Below are 22,793 nucleotides of genomic sequence, written 5' to 3' on the forward strand. Positions count from 1 at the left end.
CAAAAACTGTTACAAGCAAAGGTTAAAGTCTAAACTATTAACATTACTGGCACCAAATAGATGTACAGTGTTTAACATTGCTCTCTTTCTTCCCCCCTACCCCTTCCCCGAGACGGAGTCTTGCTCTGTCACCCAGACTGGAGTGCAGAGGCACGATCTCTGCTCACTGCAACCTCTCCCTCGTGGGTTCAAGGAATTCTCCTCCCTCAGCCTCCTGGGTAGCTGGGATTACAGGCACCTGCCACCATGCCTAGCTAATTTTTGTATTCTTAGTAGAGATGGGGTTTCACCATTTTGGCCAGGCTGGTTTCAAACTCCTGACCTTGTGATCCACCTGCCTCAGTCTCCAAAAGTGCCGGGATTACAGGCGTGAGCCATCTTGCCTGGTCCTCTCACTTCCATTTTTAAATATGTTTTCCATATGTAATATATTTCAGATATACTGTCTGGGTATCAGCTTTTGCTGGTTATTCTGGGAACAATCATTTCCAGTACTGGAATTATAGTCCTTTTCGCTTAAGCCAACAAACAACTCACAAACTTTTAGAAATATGATCCATTAGTGCGTAAGCTGATCTCATGTTAGCAGAGTATAACTATAAATTATTATTTTACTAAAAATATGGACAATGTTTAATTTCCATATAGTATTACACGCAGTAGCTTTTTTTTTATTTCAAGAAGCTGATGTGAAGGACAATCTATCATGAAACAATATACCCATCTATGATAGTTAGTTTTATGTTACAATTTTGCTACAATACTCAATTATTCTATCAAACACTAACTAGGTGTTGCTATAAAGGTATTTTTGTAGATGTGGTTAAACCTACAATCAGCTGACTACCTGTAAAGGAGACTACCTTCAATTATGTGGGTGGGTCTCATGTAATCACTTACAACACAGTAAACTGGGATTTCCTTAGAAATCCTGGCTAAAGATTGCAGCATCAGCTCCCGTCCTAGAGTTCCCAACTCAACGGCCAGCTCAACCAGAAGACAGATTGCAGACTTGCCAGCCCCAACAACCAAGTAAGCTAATTCCTGGAAATGACATATAATATCTATCTGTTATATACAAAATCTTCTAATGGTTTTGTTGCCTTGGAGAAACCTGATACCATTTTTCACACTAACATTACACACACACACACACACACACACACACACACACCATGTAAAGCATCCACATATCAATGACAACATTCAAGTTTTTAACATTTTTTTGTTGTGCCTGTCCTGAGATGGAGAAAGAGCGGAAATGCACAGAGGTCCTCAGCCCAGCAGAAGACAGACGGTCTTTATAACAGAACAGGCTACACACATTAAAGTGTGTAAGAATAATGAAAACCAACTTACAAAAAGAAAGAATTTTTTAAACGCACAGAAAGCTAATATGGGTTAAGAACCAGGCAAGTATTAAACACAGGAACCCAGAGAAACTACACTAATAATGTAGTTTCAAGCTTTTGTTAATAACTGACACCTAATAATAATAGCTAACATTTATTGACTTCCAGACCCTGTTCTGGTGCTTTACATATATTAACATATTGAAACTCAACAACACCTCTGTGAAGTAGGTACCTACTTGGGCTTGGTGGCTCACGCCTGAAATCCTAGCACTTTGGGAGGCTGAGGCAGGAGGATCACTTGAGCCCAGAGTTTCAGATCAGCAATAGTGAGACCCCATCTCTACTTTAACCAAAAAAGAAATGGATGCACAAGAGGATTACAACAAAAAAGTGGCAAAGCCAAGCCAAGATGTAAACACAAGCTGCCTTGTTCTAGAGTCTGTGCTTTGCCATTCCACAATATCACCTATGAAAGTAGAGAAATAATGTTATTTTTTAAAAGTAGATTTACAGTCTAATGTGTAGGTGTTTTAAAAAATAATGAAAATTACATAATTTCATTTAAGTCACTTAAATAACGAAAATTGCATGAAAGATAGACTACTAGGTGTAAAATGCAAAGAAAATAAATCTATCTAAGAAAGGCAAGGCAGAAACAAAACACACAGAAGGCAGGAAGAAGACCAACTCCAAACATACCAATTATTACCATAAATGTGAATACGTTAAAGTTCTCTCTTACAAAAAACCCATAGAACAGGCTTTAAAAAAAAGTCTAGCTAAACACTGTTTATTTATAAGAAACACATCAAAATTAAAATGACATAAAAAAGATAAAGGGCCGGGCACAGTGGCTCACACTGGTAATCCCAGCACTTTGGGAGGCTGAGGTGGGTGGATCACCTGAGGTCAGGAGTTCAACACCAACCTAATGAACATGATGAAACCCCATCTCTACTAAAATGCAAAAATTAGCCAGGCCTAGTGGCGGGAGCTTATAATCTGAGCTACTCAGGAGGCTGAGACAGGAGAATCGCTTAAACCCCGGAGGCAGAAGTTGCAGTGAGCCAAGATCGTGCCATTGCACTCCAGCCTGGGCAACAAGAGTGAAATTCTGTCTCAAAAAAAAAAAAAAAGAAAGGAAGATACAGGAACAAGTAAGACAAATGTGAAAAAAGAATGACAATATAAAAAGGGAATGTGTTAAGCAAAGAGATTTAAGAAAATGCAGCATATTTTATATTGATAAAAAGTGCAACTATTTAAGTATATAATATTCATGCTTAACCCAGCCTAAATATAAAGCTATATATAAAGCTATGAATATGTAACATAAAAACTGTTAGAAATACAGAAATTAACAAATCCACAATTATTTTATAGGGCTGACACGTTTATCAAATATCAGCTAATCAAGTAGTCTAATGCAACAAAAATATATGAGATTTAAGCAATACAATTAACAAATACAGAATTTTTTCCCTTAATAGAATATACCATTTTCAAATAAACATAGAGTTTTTAATTTTTCAAACACCATATATTACACTATAAACAAAAAGTTTTAATAACATCTCTAAAGTAGAAATCACACAAAGCATAAGTTATACTTTGGCGTATAAAACGAGGGTTCTGAGTAGCATACATGAACAGATCTAAAGATTCCAACATCTGCATTTTGTAAGATGCCAGAACAGCACAGATTACAGTGAGCCTCACAATCAGGAAACCCCATCCACAGTACTTATCAGTTTTCAGTGCCCAACTCAAAAGCGACAACCAAGGCTCATGGGATTACTTGAATAAAGCTTTTAAAATTAAAGAGCATCCAATCGACAAGGGAAGCAAAAAAATAAATAAAATTAAAGAGCAACTAAAATCAGTAACAAATAACAACCACCAAAAAAAGGAACCTGGAAAAGGCAGGGTCATGTGGTGGCTCACGCCTGTAATCACCGCACTTTGGGAGGCTGAGGTGGAAGGATTGCTTGAGCCCAGAAGTTTGAAACAGGCTTGGGCAACACAGCAAGACCTCATCTCTAGAAAAAAACTTTTTAAAAAATTAGCTGGGCATGGTGGCGGGCGCCTGTAGTCCCAGCTAGCTGGGAGGCTGAGGCGTGAGATTTACTGGAGCCCAGGAGTTCCAGTGAACTAGCTGCAACCAACCGTGATCACGCCACTCCACTATAGCCTGGGCAGCAGAGCAAGATCTCGTCTTAGAAAAAAAGGAAAAGCAAGCCAGGCGCAGTGGCTCACGCCTGTAATCCCAGCACTTTGGGAGGCTGAGGCGGGCGGATCACGAGGTCAGGAGATCGAGACTATCCTGGCGAACATGGCGAAACCCTGTCTCTACTAAAAAATGTAAAAAAAAAAAACTAGCCGGGCGCGGTGGTGGCGCCTGTGGTCCCAAGCTACTCGGGAGGCTGAGACACGAGAATGGCGGGAACCCGGGAGGCGGAGCTTGCAGTGAGCCGCGATCTCACTACTGCACTCCAGCCTGGGCGACAGAGTGAGACGCCATCTCAAAAAAAAAGGAAAAAAAGAAAAAAAAATCTCTTGGAAGTTAAAAATATGTAATGGCAAAAATGAAACTCAATAGGATAATCAAGCCATGATTTCCATTAGGAAATCTCATGGAAAACAAAACCAAAAAATAATGTGAAAAAAGGAGAAAAAGATATGGGCAGGCTAGGCGCGGTGCCTCACGCCTGTAAGCCCAGCACTTTGGGAGTCCGAGGCGGGTGGACCACGAGGTCAGGAGTTTGAGACCAGCCTGGTCAACATGGTGAAACCCCCACCTCTACTAAAAATACAAAAATTAGCTGGGTGTGGTGGTGGGCGCCTGTAATCCCAGCTACTCAGGAGGCTGAGGCAGAACCGCTTGAACCTGGGAGGCGGAGGTTGCAGTGAGGCAAGATCACACCATTGCACTCCCGCTCTGGGTGACAGAGCAAGACTCCATTTCAGGGGAGTGGAGGGGCGGGGAGAAAATGATATGGATATTAGACCATTCGTGTGGGAGAACCAACATATATGTAACAGGAGTTCTACAAGGGGCAACATAAAAACAGAGGGCAAGAAATGAAATGAGTAGAAGGTAAATTTTCAGAATTGATGGCCAGTGAGTTTCCAGACAGAAAGCCACAATACCCATACCAAGGCACATTGCTGAACTTTCAAAACGCTGAGCACAAGACAAAAAACCTGAAAACTTCCAGAGGGGGAAAAAAATAGGTTACCGGGAACTCAGAATCCTACTAGCCTCAGACTTTTAACAGCAGTACCGGAAGCTAGAAGAAAATAAGAGTAAATGTCTTTAAAATTCTGAAATAAATTATTTCCAATCTAGAATTTGTTATCCAAACTACCTACTAAAGAGGAAAGGGAAAGGAAGATGAAGGAAGATATTTTCAGACATGCAAGTTCTCAAAAATATAGTAATCTCCCAAATGACCTTTCTCAAAGAGTTACGAAGTTATTCTTTCACAAAAGAGGAAACCAAGAAACAGAATGAAATGGGATTCTGGAAGCAGGATCAAAAACCAGCTAGATGTAAGAAGAATCTCCAAAATGAGAATGAATGAAGATCCCCAACCTAAACAACAACCTAGAATGCAACCAGTACAAACGGTGAAGTTTAGAAGTTTAAGAGAGGTTATCTCCAAAAAAGAAGAATATCTAAAAGTTTTAATGTAGTGACAGGAGATTTACACAACTAGGAAGGAAGACTTCAGGAAAATAGTAATAAATATCTTGACTGTGGTGATGGTTTCATGGATGTGGACAACTAATTAAATTTGTACCTTTTAAATATGTACATTTTATTATGTCAACTATACTTCAATAATGCTATTTTAAGAAATAAATGTCAACAAAAATATTCATATTAAATGCTAACATAAAATAAGACACAATTACATCAAAGGCAAAAATTTTAAAACTGCAATTCATTATTGATAATTTTTATCACCAACTTCTTGAGATAGTAGGGAAAGGTTGTTGAACAGTTTAACGAGAGGTACTTGGCATTCAGAAATTGAGCTGTCCAGTAATAGTGGCCATTAGCCAATTAAAAAAAATTCCCTCAAGATTCACACATCTGGACTGTAAAAATAAAATAAATAAAATACAATTTCTTTAGAGATGGGAATCTTGCTCTGATGCCCAGGCTGGAGTACAGTGGCACGATCATGGCTCACTGTGGCCTCAAGCAATCCTCCAACCTCAGCCTCCCAAATAGCTAGGACTACAGGCACATGCCACTGTGCCTGGATAATTTTTTATTTTTTTGGTGGAGACAGCATCTTGGTTTGTTGCCTAGCCTGGTCTCAAACTCCTGGGCTCTAGCAATCCTCCCACCTCAGCCTCCCAAAGTGCTGGGATTCAGGCATGTATGTGTCACCATGCCTGGCCCCAAGTATGGTTATTGAGTACTTCACTGAAATGTTGCTGGTGTGAACTGAGATATGTTAAATGTAAAACACACAGCAGATTTTGAAGATGTAATAGAAAAGAATATATAGTATCTTTATAATTTTTATATTGATTATATGCTGAAAGATGTTTAGGCCAGGATGGTAGCTCACACTTATAATCCTAGCACTTTGGGAGGCTGAGGCGGGAGGATCACTTGAAGCCAGGAGTTTGAGACCAGTGTGGGTAATATAGTGAAACCCCCTCTGTCTCTACAAAAAAAATTTAAACATTAGCAGGGTGTGGTGGCACGTGCTTGCAGTCCCAGCTTTGGAAAGCTAAGGCCGGAGGATTGCTTAAGCCCAGGAGTTTGAAGCTGCAGCGAGCCATGGTTGTGCACCCGTCACTGCACTCCAGCCTGGGTGACAGGGCAAGACTCTGTCTCAGAAAAAAAAAAGAAACAATGTTTGGATACACTGGGTTATATGAAACATATTACCAAATTAATTCCACCTGTTTTTTTTAAATGTGGCTACTAGAAAATTTAAACTAGGTTAGGCGCAGTGGCTCATGTCTGTAATCCCAGTACTTTGGGAGGCTGAGGCGGGTGGATCACTTGAGGTCAGGAGTTCGAGATCAGCCTGGCCAACATGGTGAAACCTCATCTCTATAAAAATACAAAAATTAGCCAGGGGTGGTGGTGCATGCCTGTAATCTTAGCTGCTCGGGAGGCGAAGGCAGGAGAATTGCTTAAAACTGGGAGGTGGAGGTTGCAGTGAGCCGGTATTGCTCACTACAATTTTATTTCTATCACTTTCTCCTTGGATTTTCAATTAGATTTCAAAATTCCCATTAATTCATAGACTCAGGAACCCCAGAGTAATAAATCCCATGTTATTCAACTACACCTTCTAAGATTAGATCTCTGATTTTGGAAACATGATTCTATCAACTAGTTCCCTTGGTTTTCTCATCTATAAAACAGGAACGACAACATACTATGCAGCTATTGAGAGAACTCAGGAAGATGTACTACAGGACAGCTTAGTGGCACTGTTAGGGACTTGCTACATCAGGCACGCAGCAGTGTCACTACTTCCACACTGTTTTCTCTCAAATGCAACATTCACATTCAGGCCTAATAAAATGACAATTAGGTCATAAACTTTCAGGGTCACTTCAGACCAAAAATCTCAGAAGTCCCTTTCCAAAGTCAGTCTATGACAATGATTTAAAATTATATGACACTTCAAACTGTACTGTTAGTCTACCACATTTTTTGTTATTTGTTACTTAAAATAATCCAGCCAAGTACACAAAATTGTCATTTTCAGATGAAGAAAAAGGCTTAGAAGTTAAGTGAGTAGGAGATCCAGATTCATACAAATATTAATATTGCCAGAAAACTTCATTTTAATCGTTAGATTTTAAAAATAAGCCAAAAATCCCATAAGAACTCAACCACTGGGGAGGGGGAACAAAGAAATCTGATAGAACTAGAGAAAACTGGGAATTTTAAGTTCTCAAAAAAAAGTTTTCTCAATCATTAGAACACAAAGTATAAAGCCCATTTGTTTAAAATAAGAACACATTTATACTTTAAAATTAAATCTGTAGTCTCCACAAAATATCTTTCAAAAACTCAAATCCAAAAAGGTTCTGAAGATTTTTAGTGCCATTGGTTTGTGTTATAGCTAATGCCAGTATTGTGCCTATTAATAAGAGACTAAACAAAAAGCAAAAATAAAACAGATCATTTAATTAACAGATCATTTAATTATAATTTATCTAATGAAGACCAGCAATTATAAAACTTCAAACGCACCTAACTTCAATTGTTACACAAAATCATAATCATTTGTTCCTTTCTAAGAAGGAACACTATGTTCAGAGCTTATGTTATGAATAATGAACAATGACAGGAGCTAAAATTCATATAGCCACTATATTTTCATTTCGTGGCAAATAGCTATCAACAACTTACCAAATGATTTAATTAAGTGGTTAAAAGGATCTAGCTTCAAGTTTATGCTCTGAGTAAAATGTTTTTCAAAGAGTGGGCAGTAAACAGTTTTTTCCCCCTGTGGAAAAGCAGTTTTTCATTTTTCCAAAAATAGTACCAAGGTAAAGCAAAGCTCTAGATGATGCAGGCATGTTGTGTAGGCATTAGCAGTACTGCCCTCACTATGTGCTCACTGGACAGTAGTGCAACCCCAAGAAAAAGATGGTTAACAGTTTTTGTTGTTGTTGTTAATGAAATAAAACAAAAAACGGCTCATCGCTAGTAAGGAAACTATTTTGTGAAACTTTCTTCTTTTTATGTGTGCATATACTAAGTCACAATGTAAATGTATTTCTTAAAATGAGTCTCAGAAAGGTTTGAAAGCCACTGCAAAGTATTCTGTCTATAGCAAACTACTATACATTCAGTAACTGGAGGGGTGTTGCAGGAAATCAGACTGTACCAAGGTAAAAATTCTTTTTGACTGTGAGAGAGTAAGAAGCATATTTAAGGCACAGGCCTAAAGCTGACTGGATTATCCAATTCTACCACTTAGTTTACTAATTAGACAACAAACTTACCCAAGGTCATTCTTCTATAGTTTGCATTAGAACTAAGTCTCCCACTCTAATGCTCAAAATAAGCTCCACAAAGACACTTTAGCATGTAAGTATTAATTCAGAATTTCCTATTTGGTTTTCAATAACCAAAAGAAACTGCAGCTTAACACATGCAACTGTTTCCTCAAATACTATTCTACCAGATTAATGACCATGCCAGCTCTCCCATTAAAAGCTTTTTCTAGCTAGTTACTTGGTACTTAGGATTTTATAGCACTTTTCTTTTCCCATTATGCTCAGTAGTGCATGCAACACACTATACTTAGGAATGCAACACACTTCCTTTGGGAATGCATAACTGTGGCCATAACTACGACTGAAATTTTCGTGAATTTCTATCATCTGTCTAAACTTAGAAGCAAAGTACTACAAAATCAACTTAAATCAGACCATATTTTTGTGATCAGTGTACCTCACTATTAAAACATTATATGTATTTTAACAGTTACCATTCAAAACTTGAAGTATATCCAAAATACTCCATTCCCATCTCCTGATAAATAAATCTTCACTGACAACTGAAGTCAGTAAGAAGAGAAACATGTTAAGGACAGAAGTTAAAACGGAATTAGACAAAGATGGGGCAGATTATCACAGCTTCATACGACAAGCACAGGTTTGTTTCCACATCCTCTTTCCTAAAGATCCATAATAAACTCATAACATTACTTGCAAAGAACCCCAGAGAAGGTGCCTCAAATTATTTCCATAAAGAAAACAACATTATTACCCATTAAGCAACTCTGTTAATGATTATCCACCAAATTCCAAATATTAAAAAATTGCTTAACATTGGGAATGGCAGAGGTACTGAGCCTTACGATGTCTAATCAAGTCAGTGAAGTACACAAAAAATGCAGGCAAGAGAAAAAGGAAGCTGAGTCAGGTACAGAGTTCTTTGCATCCACAGATAAAATGCTTTATTCTTTATTTCTCAAACTTGCAGTATAAAGACCAAAAAAATCCACTATTTTAATTTCACAGTCCAGTCAATTCACATGGCTGTATGTAGATTTTTCTTTCAGAAAATTAAGGGAAAGGAGCCAGGCACAGGGCTTATACCTGTAATCCCAGCACTTTGGGAGGCTGAGGCAGGTGGATCACTTGAGGTCAGGAGTTTGAGAACAGCCTGGCCAATATGGTGAAACCCCGTATTTACTAAAAATACAAATATTAGCCAGGTGTGCCACGCACCTGTAATCCTAGCTACTCAGGAGGCTGAGACAGGAGAATTGCTTGAACTCAGGAGGCAGAGGTTGCAGTAAGCCCAGATCGCGCCACTGCACTCCAGCCTGGGTGACAAAGTGAAACTGTGTCTCAAAAAAAGAAAAGAAAAGAAAAGAAAATTAAGGGAAAGGGAATTCATAATGTATCTGTGCATTTTAATATTATAGTCACAGCAACATAACCTAAATTACTTTCCCAACAGGGAATTAGAAATCTGAAAGCAAATACTACTCACATCTCAAATAATATAACTGCCAAAAATTTACTCATTTTTCTAAAATGTTATGAAAACGTGTACATTATTCAACTCTCTTGGAGAAAAGTAGACAACATGATTTATAAAAAATCATACAATTAGTGGCAATTTTAACAGAAGAGAATGCTCTCCCACTGAACTTCGTAAAAACAAAAGAAAATCCAGACTTCATCTGTTTTACTTTTACATTTTAGAGCAGTAAAATTCTTAATTTCTTATTTCCCAAACAATACTCCCCATTATTGTTTGCTTCCCCTGTAATGTTTATTCCTCCCTGAGTTCTGAGATTCCTAGGTATGGAATTTGAATTTCCTGGTAGTACCAGCTTTTGCTCTTATTTTTAGAACCTTACTGTGACCCTGTGATGGTGTTCACCAGAAAGAACATGAGACAGAAGTCATACCTGTATTAGTAACTATTACCAGTATTACTAAGAATTTAAAATTTTTTTTCTAGTTTACATGTCCTGTCCTTACAATTTTATATTTTAATAAGTCACTCATAATCTCAAACTCTAATAACAATGACTGTTAGCATGATAGATATTTCGTTCCAATTTCTACGAATTACTTTAAAAAAAAAAAAAAAAGACCATTGGCAGGGTGCGGTGGCTCACACCTGTAATACCAGCACTTTGGGAGGCTGAGGCGGGTGGATTGAGGTCAGGAGTTCGAGGTCAGCCTGGCCAACATAGTGAAACTCCATCTCTACTGAAAATATAAAAATTAGCCAGGCGTGGTGGCACACCTGTAATCCCAGCCACTCGGGAGGCTGAGGCAGGAGAACTGCTTGAACCCGGGAGGTGGAAGTTGCAGTGAACCAAGATCGCGCCACTGCACTCTAGCCTGGGTGACAGGGCAAGACTCCATCTCAGAAAAAAAGAAAGAAAAAGAAAAAGAAAAAACAATTAATAAAAAAATTAAAAAGATGATTTTACATAAATTTCAAGATTTTCAATGCCTTTTAAAACTAAAACATCAAACCATAATCACAGGTATTAAAATTCTAAATATTCAATAGTATAAGGGAATAACCTTCTTCTGGTTTCCCACAGGTCAAGTAAACAGTTTAAGCAAAATTTAACCCTAATTATAAGCAAAGAGGTGAAAATTGCTTAGGTTGGTTAATGAGTCCTTTTAGGTGAAAATATCATCATTTAAATCATTTAAGTAACCAGGACTCAGCTACTACTTATAGATTTGATAGCTCGAGCGCTAAATACAAAGTGAGGTTTAAAGTCCTTCTAAAGCAGTTAACAAGGCATCCATTGCCAAAGTTTTGGATTATGTTTTAGAGTCACATTTACCACATGAAGCTTGTGTTTAATAGAACAAATCCACCATATCTGAACAGCAAACAAAGACAGATGATAAATACTGTAAACTGTTGGAAGTCAAACACTGTAAAGTTTCCTGAGTCTGTGGTAAGTTATTTTTCTTAAATAGCTACCATGTATGATGTGTTTCACTGAGCAACTACAGTGAACTTTAATAGGTACTATTTACCACTTGTCATTTCATGAAAACTACCAGGAGCTTTGCTTTCACTGTTTCTCTTCAAATGCTTCCCAGTTCATAATATAGTAATACTTAAGAAATTACATAGCTGAATTATAGTTCCATGGTAGATCATATCTACATATCTAGCTCTGTCTCAAAATTCTAGCAGACTACATTTGGTCCAAAGTAACCCAAGTGCCTAACTCTATGACAAAATCTTATCTTTCACATAAAAACAAATCTAATTCTTCAGCTACTTAAAAACTCCAGGATGGGTGCGGTGGCTCACGCCTGTAATCCCAGCACTTTGGGAGGCTGAGGCAGGCAGATCACGACGTCAGGGGAACGAGACCATCTTGGTCAACATGGTGAAACCCCACCTCTACTAAAAATACAAAAATTAGCTGGGCGTGGTGGCGGCGCCTGTAGTCCCAGCTACTCGGGAGGCCGAGGCAGCAGAATTGCTTGAACCCAGGAGGCAGAGGTTGCAGTGAGCCGAGATCGCACCCCTGCACTCCACCCTGGCAACAGAGCGAGACTCCGTCTCAAAAAAAACAAAAAACAAACAAAAAACCCTCCAAATGATAAGCACAGATGCTGACTAATTTTATCCAATAAGAAAAGTAACTAAAAAGTTAACACTGCACATCATGGAGTTTAAATATACACATAATTCTCAATAAATCACAGAATAGTAACAATAAAGGGACCAAGAGCTCATTTAGTACAGTCTATTTATCTTCAACACTTCTGAATGAATACTTACTCTGTGTGAAAAAGTCTTCGTAAACACTCTAGTCGGTTATTATGAGTCAAACATAGCATTATGGGTCATTTCTTTATAGTTTACATTCTAATTTATAATAAATCCTAATTTTCTTTTACTGTCTCTTAGAAGTTCTTGAACAACCATACAATGCAACTTCTCTCCCAAAGCACCAGCCCAGGTACAAATACCATATAGAGCGAGAACACACTGAGATCTGGGCCAGGCATAGTGGCTCACACCTGTAATCCCAGCACTTTGGGAGACCGAGGTGGGCAGATCACGAGGTAAAGAGAGAGCAAGACCATCCTGGCCAACATGGTGAAACTCCGTCTCTCCTAAAAATACAAAAAATTAGCCGGGCATGGTGGCAGGCGCCTGTAGTCCCAGCTACTCGGGAGGCTGAGGCAGGAGAATCGCTTGAATCTGGGAGGCGGAGGTTGCAGTGAGCCAAGATCACACCACTGCACTCCAGCCTGGCGATAAAGTGAGACTCTGTCTCAAGAAACACACACACACACACACACACACACACACACACACACATATTGAGATCTGACTTTAACTTCACATTTTTAAAATGTAACAACAAACAGAAGCTTAAAAACTGAAAAAGGCCACAGTGTCTCACACCTATAATCCCAGCACGTTGGGAGGCTGAGGCAAAGGATCACTTGTGGCCAAGAGTTCGAGACCAGCCTGGGCAAAATAGCTTGACCCCATCTCTACAAAAAATTGGAAAAATTAGCCAGGCATGGTGGTACATGCCTGTAGTCCCAGCTACTCGGGAGGCTAAAGGGGAAGGACTGCTTGAGCCCAGGAGTTCAAAGCTGCAGTAGGCCATGATCCTGCCACTCAACTCCAGTCTGGGCCACAGAATGAGATCCTGTCTTTATTGTCTTTGGGGTCACAGACAACCTGACCTATTAGTTTTAATGTGTACTACAAGGTAATTATGACGTTTGAAGAGAAGCATGCTCAGCTTTTAAAACAAAAATGAAAAACAAACAAACAAACAAGAATGATCTAGGCTCCACTCCCACTCCTATGTTTGCTGAATGTAAGTTTGGCAAATTATTTCATTTCAGTCTCTTCACCCTGTAAAATGGGACTAATACCTTATTCAGGTGACACAAGAATATATGAGAATATATATAAAACACAGTGGTTCATAAATATTATCAAATCGCCACCCTTTTCTCACCATTTTGAGAATACAAGTCTTCAAACATACACAGTTCAAACTTTTTTTTTTGAGACAACATGTTGCTCTATTGCCCAGGCTAGAGTACAGTGGCACGACCATAGCTCACTGCAGCCTTGAACTACAGCTAGGACTCCAGGCATGTACCACCTCACTCAGCTAATATGTTAATTTTTTTTGCAGAGATGAGGTCTTGCTATGTTGCACAGGCTGGTCTCAAATTTTCGGCCTCAAGTGATCCTCTGGCCTTGGACTCCCAAAGTGCTGGGATTACAAGCCAAACTTTTGATCAAACTTTACATTAGGCCCTAAAAAAAGTTGCCATTGAAAACACAACTTGCCATAACAAGACAAATTGAAAAACAACTGATCTAAGAACTCATTTGTGTTACAAGAAAGACTATTACTTGATATGCCATTTATCTTATTGTATTCAGTAATGTTTTCATTTACTCTCTACTAGTAAATACAGAAATAAGGGAATAACCATTATTATAACTGCAAAAGTCAAATTTTAAACATTGATAAGGAGCTAGCATAAACATTTTAAAAATCTATTTTTTGTATATTAAGTTCAATTTTAGATTTTAATACTATAACATAAAAATATCCATGAAGATAAATCAATTTTAAACACCAATAGCAAGAAGATAAAATATAAGAAATTCACCTATCAAGTTCAGAGATAAGATTCACTATACTTAAATGAAAAAAAGAAAAACAGAATTAAGATGATTAACCAATTTGATGGTATAAACAGTGCTATACTATTGACATTAAATTCTCACCATTGAAAAATATTTGCAGAAAATATAAAAGGATTCATTCTGATATAAGGAACTTATGAAAACTGGTTAGGGGAGAAAAGCACCTGAAGGCAAAAATATACCAAAAGACAAAAGAGGAAATACAATTAGTTATTATTATCAAAGCATATGGGGGAAAGTTCTGCAGACATAAACTATAGTTTATGAAATATTTAATAGTATTGATAAATAGGGTTAGTAAAACAACTCTCACTTGGGTCACTGAAAATCTATATAACTCTTTTGGAAAACAATCTTACAATGAATTGAAAGTATTTAAATGTTCATGCCCTTAGAACCAGTAATTCCATTTCTGAAATTTAATCCTAAGAAAATAGCTCTAAACAGTGAAATCTGAGGTATTGGTGTTTTGCTCACAAGGCTAAGTAGGTAAATTCCCTTCTCCTATTCCAAGCCCTTGTGGGCCTCTAGCCTCAAGACTGTTGTTTTAGAACCAACAATTAGAAGACAGTCTCCTCAGCTGGCTTCTGTCTGAGAAAGTCCAGGCCCAAACAAAGGAGTTTGGTTGGATTATATTCAAGAGGGAGGGGATGAGAATGGAGTTTGAGAGGTAGATGCTGAAGGAAAGGAAGGGATTAGAGGATTCATCCAGACAAGATCAATACACTCATCCTCCTTGGGAGCTGCAGGGAGAAGGGAGGACAATGGAGAGACAATAATGGTAAAAACTTTCCTTTGGAACATTATGCAAAGATCCTATTACCCAATATTCTCTGTAACAAGGCCTTAAAGAAACCTTCCAGACTTACATAAACGGGCATGTCAATGACAAGCGGTGTAGGTGAAAGACCGGAGGAAAGCCCTTTCCTGATAGAATGTATGAGGCTCACCAAGGATATGGGGGAGGAGGATTTGTACAGGGAAATAATGGCTAATTCAATTAGGTAAGGATACAACACAGATTAAATTTGGTTTTCATAAAATATTATTTCATGGTTACAACCCTGTGGAGTAAGACCCTCACCCACTATATTTACAATAGAAAAAATAACAATACCTAACACTGCAGGGAAACAAAGGAAATTATGGTATATGCACATAAGGAACTGTCAAGTAGCTATTAAAAATATTTATACTAATTCTTATGTTACACTGAATTATAAAATTTTCAGGATATAAAATTGCAAACACACATCTATGATCCCACTAAAACATAAGTTTCACGAAGGCAGAATTTTTTCTCTATTTGCTACCTAAGACAGCCTTAAGCACATAGGAGTACAATAAACATTTGGTGAATAAATTTTAAAATCCATCATGAAAGGGAACAGGCAAACATTCTAAATCATATATCGACATTGTCTTTTTTGATAAAACTTCAGTGGGGTTATTTTGGTTTTTATTTTTCCTTGTTTCCTAAGATATATCTGAGTATACATTACTTCTATGATGGGAAAAAACTGACTGGGAAGTAGTTCCTTTTAAATGCATTAAGAATTTCCTATATTTTCAAAATATCTTTGGTATGCTCTAGAGTAGATTTAACAGTTTAAATAAAGGAAGCCGACTTAGGATATCTTGAGAGGGTAGGAAGCAGAAAAGACACACTAAGGCTTTTCCTCCTATAGCTTAGTCAATATACGAAACTAAACTTCCTCAAAGAACTTTTTTTTTTTTTGAGACGGAGTTTTGCTCTTGTTGCCCAGGCTGGAATATGTAATGGCGCGATCTCGGCTCACCGCAACCTCGGCTCACCGCAACCTCTACCTCCTGGGTTCAAGCAATTCTCCTGCCTCAGCCTCCCGAGTGGCTGGGATTACAGGCATGTGCCACCATGCCCAGCTAATTTTGTATTTTTAGCAGAGACGGGGTTTCTCCATCTTGGTTAGGCTGGTCTTGAACTCCTGACCTCAGGTGATCTGCCCGCCTTGGCCTCCCAAAGTGCTGGATTACAGGTGTGAGCCACTGCGCCAGGCTCCTCAAAGAACGTTCAATGTAATGTTATTCAAGCCCCTAACACTTGGCTTTTACAAATTTCTGAACCACACAGTACCACTGTTTAAAAACAAACTACTGGATTATAATGTTCTGATAATACCCCAAATTATATGCGAAGCAGTAAATGCACTTTCTTGCAAATCTCTGAACAAAGGCTGGAAGTGAGAAGACTAATTTAGCTTTGTAATATATCAACCATGACTTCTATAACTTCTGTTCAGAGTGATCAAATGTATTAATGATCAATTTACTAGATTTAGTTCTAACTAAATGTTTGCATCTGTGGGACAAACATTCTAATTTTCTCTTACTGAGAATTAAAAAAATAATATATACTCAATAATTCAAGTGTTTTTTATACATAACTTCAAAATTTCAACGTGGAAAATGGTTTTCCTCTATGGCAAATCTGGCAAATTATGCCACCACACAGCAACATAACTATGTGCGTGCATACATATGTATACACATAATTACGTTGCTGTATGGTGGCATACATATATACATACACATACACACACCCCTATACATACACACACACATACATACATACACACACCCATTATGATTACTGTGTAAAAATATTTTGCTGTTTTTTAATCTAAAAACCTCAAATTCTTAAATGGGAAAATGCTTTTGCTATGTGGTAAAACAGGCAAACTGTACAACCATACAATATAATGATAACTATAAAAACAGAGTTCAAACACACAGAAACCAGTATGTCATACATAGTAACAATGCTTATCTCTGGATAAAGGTACTGCCTGCAGGTGGTTTTTTATTTCTTTTTTCCTCCTCTAATTTCCTGACTTTTATAATGAGAGTGTTTTACTAATTTTTTAAAGCATCTTTTTTGTGTATGATTTAAGGATGGTTACAATAACAAAGGTGGAAATAAAAGAAATTTATAACTCAGATAATTTAGTCAAAATCAAATTAATTTGTAGCCATAAACAATGACTATCAAAGGTCCTTATGCAAAAAGAAAGTAAGCTTCTGTAGTCATTAAATTAAGAGGGTTTCTCAAGCCTGAAATCCCAATACTTAGGAGACTGAGACAGGAGGATTATTTGAACCTAGGAGTTGAAGACCAGCCTGGGTGACAGTGTGTAACCCAGTCTAAAAATAAAAAATAATTTTAAAAAATTACCATCAACAGTTTGAAGAGAATGGTCTTGCCACCTCAAATATATTACAACTTTATTAAAATAAATCAGTTAAGGCTAGGTGCACTGGCTCACGCCTGTAATCCCAACACTTTGGGAGGCCGAGGCAGGCAGATCACCTGAGGTCAGGAGTTCGAGATCAACCGGGCCAATACGGTGAAACCCCGTCTCTACTAAAAATACAAAAATTAGCTGGGCGTGGTGGCGCACCCCTGTAATCCCAGCTACTCAGGAGGCTGAGTCAGGAGAATCACTTGAACCCAGGAGGCAGAACAAGACCCTATCTCAAAAACAAAAAAATTTAACTCTTCTAGAAAAACTCAATGCTAATAAATAGCTGAACTACAAACAGTTTATCTTTCATAAGCAAGAGCCAGACACCAAAAACCAATTGAAACCATTTCTCAGTATCATTAAGATATGAATATGGACACTAAATTAATTAACAAGCTTAAGGAGCCACAATGGCCAGAAATTACTAAAGAATATAAAGCGCCGGGCATAGTGGCTCACGCCTGTCATCCCAGCACCTTGGGAGGCCGAGGTGGGCGGATCACAAGGTCAGGACAGGAGACCAAGAACATCCTGGCTAACACGGTGAAACCCCATCTCTACTAAAAATACAAAAAATTAGCCGGGCGTGGTGGCACGCGCCTGTAGTCCCAGCTACTCAGGAGGTGGAGGCAGGAGAGTCGCTTGAACCCAGCAGGCGGAGGTTGCAGTGAGCCGAGATCACACCACTGCACTCCAGCCTGGGCGACAGAGCGAGACTCCGTCTCCAAAAAAAAAAAAAGAAAAGAATATAAAGTAGTAAGTTTACGCATTTAATGTATTCCAAACACACACTAGCAGTTTATCTGAAATAAACCAAAATATTTACCAAATATTTCAAGATATTTACAGTAAACACTTGTAGTATTCTCTTAACAACGACTAAAGTACTCAAAGAACAAAGCCATAAAGAAATGCCATTTCTGATTACTGGACATACTGGCAAATAACAAAAGATAATATTTTAAAGGATGAGGATTCTAATTTTCTTAACAATCTGGTATTAAAAGCATCACAAACCACTAAGAGTTTAAAACTCCAAATTTCTGTATTCAGCAACAGCAAAGAATTATGGCTTGTAAAGGATGCTAATGCAAGAAACCACAAAAAGGAAGGTGTTAAGATATTTTTTAAAAGGAAGTAGTAAACTTACTGTAGCATCAACTTTCACAGCATTTTAATAGAATAGTCTAAATTAGCGATGGTCAACAGAAACATAATGTGAGCTAAATGCAATTTAATTTTCTAGTAGTTACATTAAAAATGTAAAAAGAAACAGATTAATATATTTAACAAATATACCTAAACATCATCATTTCAATATGTAATCCAATTTTTTGGAAACAAATGTTTTTCTTTTTTATACTAAATTTTCAAAATCCAAAACACACGTGCTTACTTATAAATATTTCCTAACTGCTACAGTCTAAATGCTTCCTTCCCACCAAATTCATGCATCAGAAACTTAATCCCGGGCCAGGTGCAATGGCTCACGCCTATAATCCCAGCACACTGGGAGGCCGAGGCAGGTAGATCACCTGAGGTCAGGAGTTTGAGACCAGCCTGACCAACATGGAGAAACTCCATCTCCACTAAAAATACAAAATTAGCCAGGTGTGGTGGCGCATGCCTGTAATGCCAGCTACTCGGGGAGGCTGAGGCAGAAGAATCGCTTGAACCCGGGAGGCGGAGGTTGCGGTGAGCTGAGATCACACCATTGCACTCCAGCCTGGGCACCAAGAGTGACACTCCATCTCAAAAAAGAAAAAAAGAAAAAAAATTTAATCCCCAATGCAACAGTGTTTTCGGAAGTGGGGCTCTGCCTCCATGAATGAATTAATGCAGCTGTAAAAAGGGCTTTTGAGTGTGGGTTCACACTCTCTTGCCCTCAGGCCCTCTGCCATGTGAGCATGTGGCAAGAAAGCCCTCAACTTCCCAAGTAACTCATGATGCCAGTGTCTTGCTTGGACTTCTAGGCCTACAGAACTGCGAGGAAACATACTTCTGTTCTTTATATATTATGTTAATAGTAGCGCAAATGAACTAAGACACTAATTCTTCACCGAAAACAGGCCCAGTAGCCGAGCACACCTGGCACCCATATTTTTCTGAACACCTTTCTACAACAAAAAGAACCAGGGGCCGGGCGCGGTGGCTCAAGCCTGTAATCCCAGCACTTTGGGAGGCCGAGACGGGTGGATCACGAGGTCAGGAGATCGAGACCATCCTGGCGAACACGGTGAAACCCCGTCTCTACTAAAAAATACAAAAAACTAGCCGGGCGAGGCGGCGGGCGCCTGTAGTCCCAGCTACTCGGGAGGCTGAGGCAGGAGAATGGCGTAAACCCGGGGGGCGGAGCTTGCAGTGAGCTGAGATCCGGCCACTGCACTCCAGCCCGGGTGACAGAGCCAGACTCCGTCTCAAAAAAAAAAAAAAAAAAAAAAAAAAAAAAAAAAAAAGAACCAGGGCTCTAGGAGAAATGGCTGGCGCAGGACTGGGGTGGGGAAATAATAAAATGAACTGAGAACATCTTGTACAGAAAGTAAGGATGTCATCAAAAAATGGTAGGGACATGTTAACAACCAGGACGCAGAAGGGGCCAGGCATGGTGGCTCACACCTGTAATCCCAGCACTTTGGGAGGCTGAGACGGGATTACTTAAGGTCAGTCAGGAGTCTGAGACCAGCCTGGCTAACATGGCGAAATCTGTCTCTACCAAAAACACAAAAACTATCCGGTCGTGGTGGCATGCGCCTGTAATCCCAGCAATTTGGGAGGCTGAGGCATGAGAACCACTTGAACCCAGGAGGCAGAGATTGCAGTGAGCAAAGATGGTGCCTCCAGCCTGGGTGACAGAGTTAGACTCTGTCTCAAAAAAAAAAAAAAAAAAAAAAAAGGAAACGGAAGGTAGCTTCTAGCCAAATCTGGGACAACTGTTATGTTTGAAAGTATTTCACAGTAAAGAGTTTTTTTAAAGTCTGTTCTTTAAATATCACTACATCCAGGCTGGGCACGGTGGCTCACGCCTATAATCCCAGCACTTTGGGAGGCTGAGATGGGTGGATCACGAGGTCAGGAGTTTAAGACCAGCCTGGCTGACATGGTGAAACCCTGTCTCTACTAAAATACAAAAAAAAAAAAAAAATTAGCCGGGTGTGGTGATGCGTGCCTGTAATCCCAGCTACTCGGGAGGCTGAGGCAGGAGAATTGCTTGAACCTGGGAAGCAGAGGTTGCAGTAAGCCGAGATTGCACCACTGCACTCCAGCCTGGTGACAGAGCAAGAGTCCGTCTCAAAAAAAAAAAAAAAAAAAAAAATTACTACATCCATTACATGAAGAAAGGGAAAAATTGTATTGTGTAATATTTAGCTAAGTACTGGTTGTTGAAGAAGTTAACTTTACTCATTAAGAGAATAAGAATGGCAGATGTTTAAAACATTAATGAGGTATTCACACCAAATGCACACTCAGTAAATTTGTGAAAGCCTGTAATAGTGATATTTATGGGTAATATGGCAGTTTCATTTCTGCCCTTCTAAGAGGGACAGAATATGGTCAAGACTCTCATCACAGAAATCAAACTATGCTTTCGCCAGAGGATGATCACTAGCAAATATCTCTATGCTCCCCACTCATGTCCATGAAAACAAAAAAAATCTGTGGAGACATAAAGAAACTGATACAAGCAGGCTGGGCATGGTACCTCACGCCTGTAATCCCAGCACTTTGGGAGGCCAAGGAGGGCAGATCACTTGAGGTCAGGAGTTCTAGACCAGCCTGGCCAACATGGTGAAATCCCATCTCTACTAAAAATACAAAAATTAGCTGGGCGTGGTTGCAGGCGCCTGTAATCCCAGCTACTCGGGAGGTTGAGGAACGATAATCGCCTGAACCCGGGAAACGGAGGTTGCAGTGAGCCAATGTATCTCTCCACTGCACTCCAGCCTGGGCCTGGACAGAGAGAGACTCTGCCTCAAAAACAAACAAACAAACAAAAACCTGATACAATGCAACACAAACAATTTGTCACCAAACTAAAACCTAAACTAGCCCCTCTATGTAGTAGGGTGCCTGGGTAGGCAGAACAAATATTTGAGTTGCTAGTTTACCATGTATTAATGCTGGTGGCTTTTTTTGTCTAGGTAGAAAAGAGCATGTCTAGGTAGAAAGGAGCCACCTAGAGTGGTCCTTGTGTTACGTCATTGAAGCAAACAGACATGAACTGAAAGGGAGTAGCAGATTCTATGTGTGACTTGATAAAAAGCTGTCTCTATCAATAATATTAGGAAGGGAGTTAAGAGGTGTGTAGAAGTATGCAGAAAACGCCAAAACTCTTCTGGTAAACACCCGCAACTCCAGGGCCTTCCCTTTTAAGTTTACTATTATTAGAAATTCCCTGATAAACTTCCATGTACTTCAATGACATAAACTGGCAGAAAAGTTTCCCTCACCTGAATCTACACAGAGTAAGGCAACTCACCTTGAAGGACAGAGAATTAGTCTAAATTTGGGGATTGCAGAGGGAAAGGAGATTTGCATGTGTAGGTAAGGCTGAAAACCCCTATCAACCCGGCCAGGCGCGGTGGTTCACGCCTGTAATCCCAGCACTGTGGGAGGCCAAGGCGCGTGGATCACGAGGTCAGGACTTTGAGACCAGCCTGACCAACACGGTGAAACCCCTTCTCTACTAAAAATACAAAAATTAGCCAGGCGTGGTGGTGCGCGCCTGTAGTCCCAGCTACTCCGGAGGCTGAGGTAGAAGAATCACTTGAACCCAGAAGGCAGAGGTTGCAGTGAGTCGAGATTGCGTTACTGCACTCCAGCCTGGGCGACAAAGCGAGACTGTCTCAAAAAAAAAAAAAAGAATAATCAAAGCTAAAGCAGTAATTGGCTTGGAATAGACTTATGATACAAAAGCAGACAAAACATTACAGTTCAATGCTTCAACTTTTAAAGACCTTTTCCAGCTCATCTATTCATCTCATCCTTGACCGTGCTTTCTACTTACCCAACCTTCCCTGATCTTATTCGTTCAAAATTACCAGAAGAAATGGCCTACACTTATTTTGTTCATGGTTTTATTTTTTAATTTTTATTTACATACATATATTTTATTATGGATTCAGGGGGTACATGTACAAGTTTGCTACATGGATATACTGCATAATGGTGAGGTTAGGGTTTCTAGTTACTTAACCTTATCACCTTATCACCCAAATAGTGAACACTGTACCCAATATGTAATTTTTCAACCCTCACCCCAGCCTACACTTATTGTCTCTACTTTCTAAACTTCCTCTCGTCCACTCATTAAACCCACTGCAAATTTTCCCCTCTTCTGAAACTGTAAGGTCACCAAATATTCAGTAACTATGACATATAGTTAACCTTTATTAATTCTGTATGTATGTTTGTGATAACATCCTTTGTACATTTTCCAAAAAAATAACTATTTTTTCTTTATTA

The 22,793-nt window shown here is 39.0% G+C and overlaps 1 protein-coding gene and 1 non-coding gene across 23 annotated transcripts in view; both read right to left on the reverse strand.

The window, feature by feature from the left end:
* LOC105484099 (WNK lysine deficient protein kinase 1) overlaps positions 1-22,793 on the reverse strand; it is a 156,732-nt gene that overhangs the window by 121,007 nt on the left and 12,932 nt on the right. The gene's annotated exons all lie outside the window — the stretch shown is intronic.
* Positions 7,872-7,997, reverse strand: LOC112423493 (U4atac minor spliceosomal RNA). The gene has a single exon (XR_003013966.2). It is a non-coding gene; the product is annotated as a U4atac minor spliceosomal RNA (small nuclear RNA).

This window comes from Macaca nemestrina, chromosome 10 (genome assembly GCF_043159975.1).
Source record: "Macaca nemestrina isolate mMacNem1 chromosome 10, mMacNem.hap1, whole genome shotgun sequence".
Taxonomy (NCBI): Eukaryota; Metazoa; Chordata; class Mammalia; order Primates; family Cercopithecidae; genus Macaca; species Macaca nemestrina.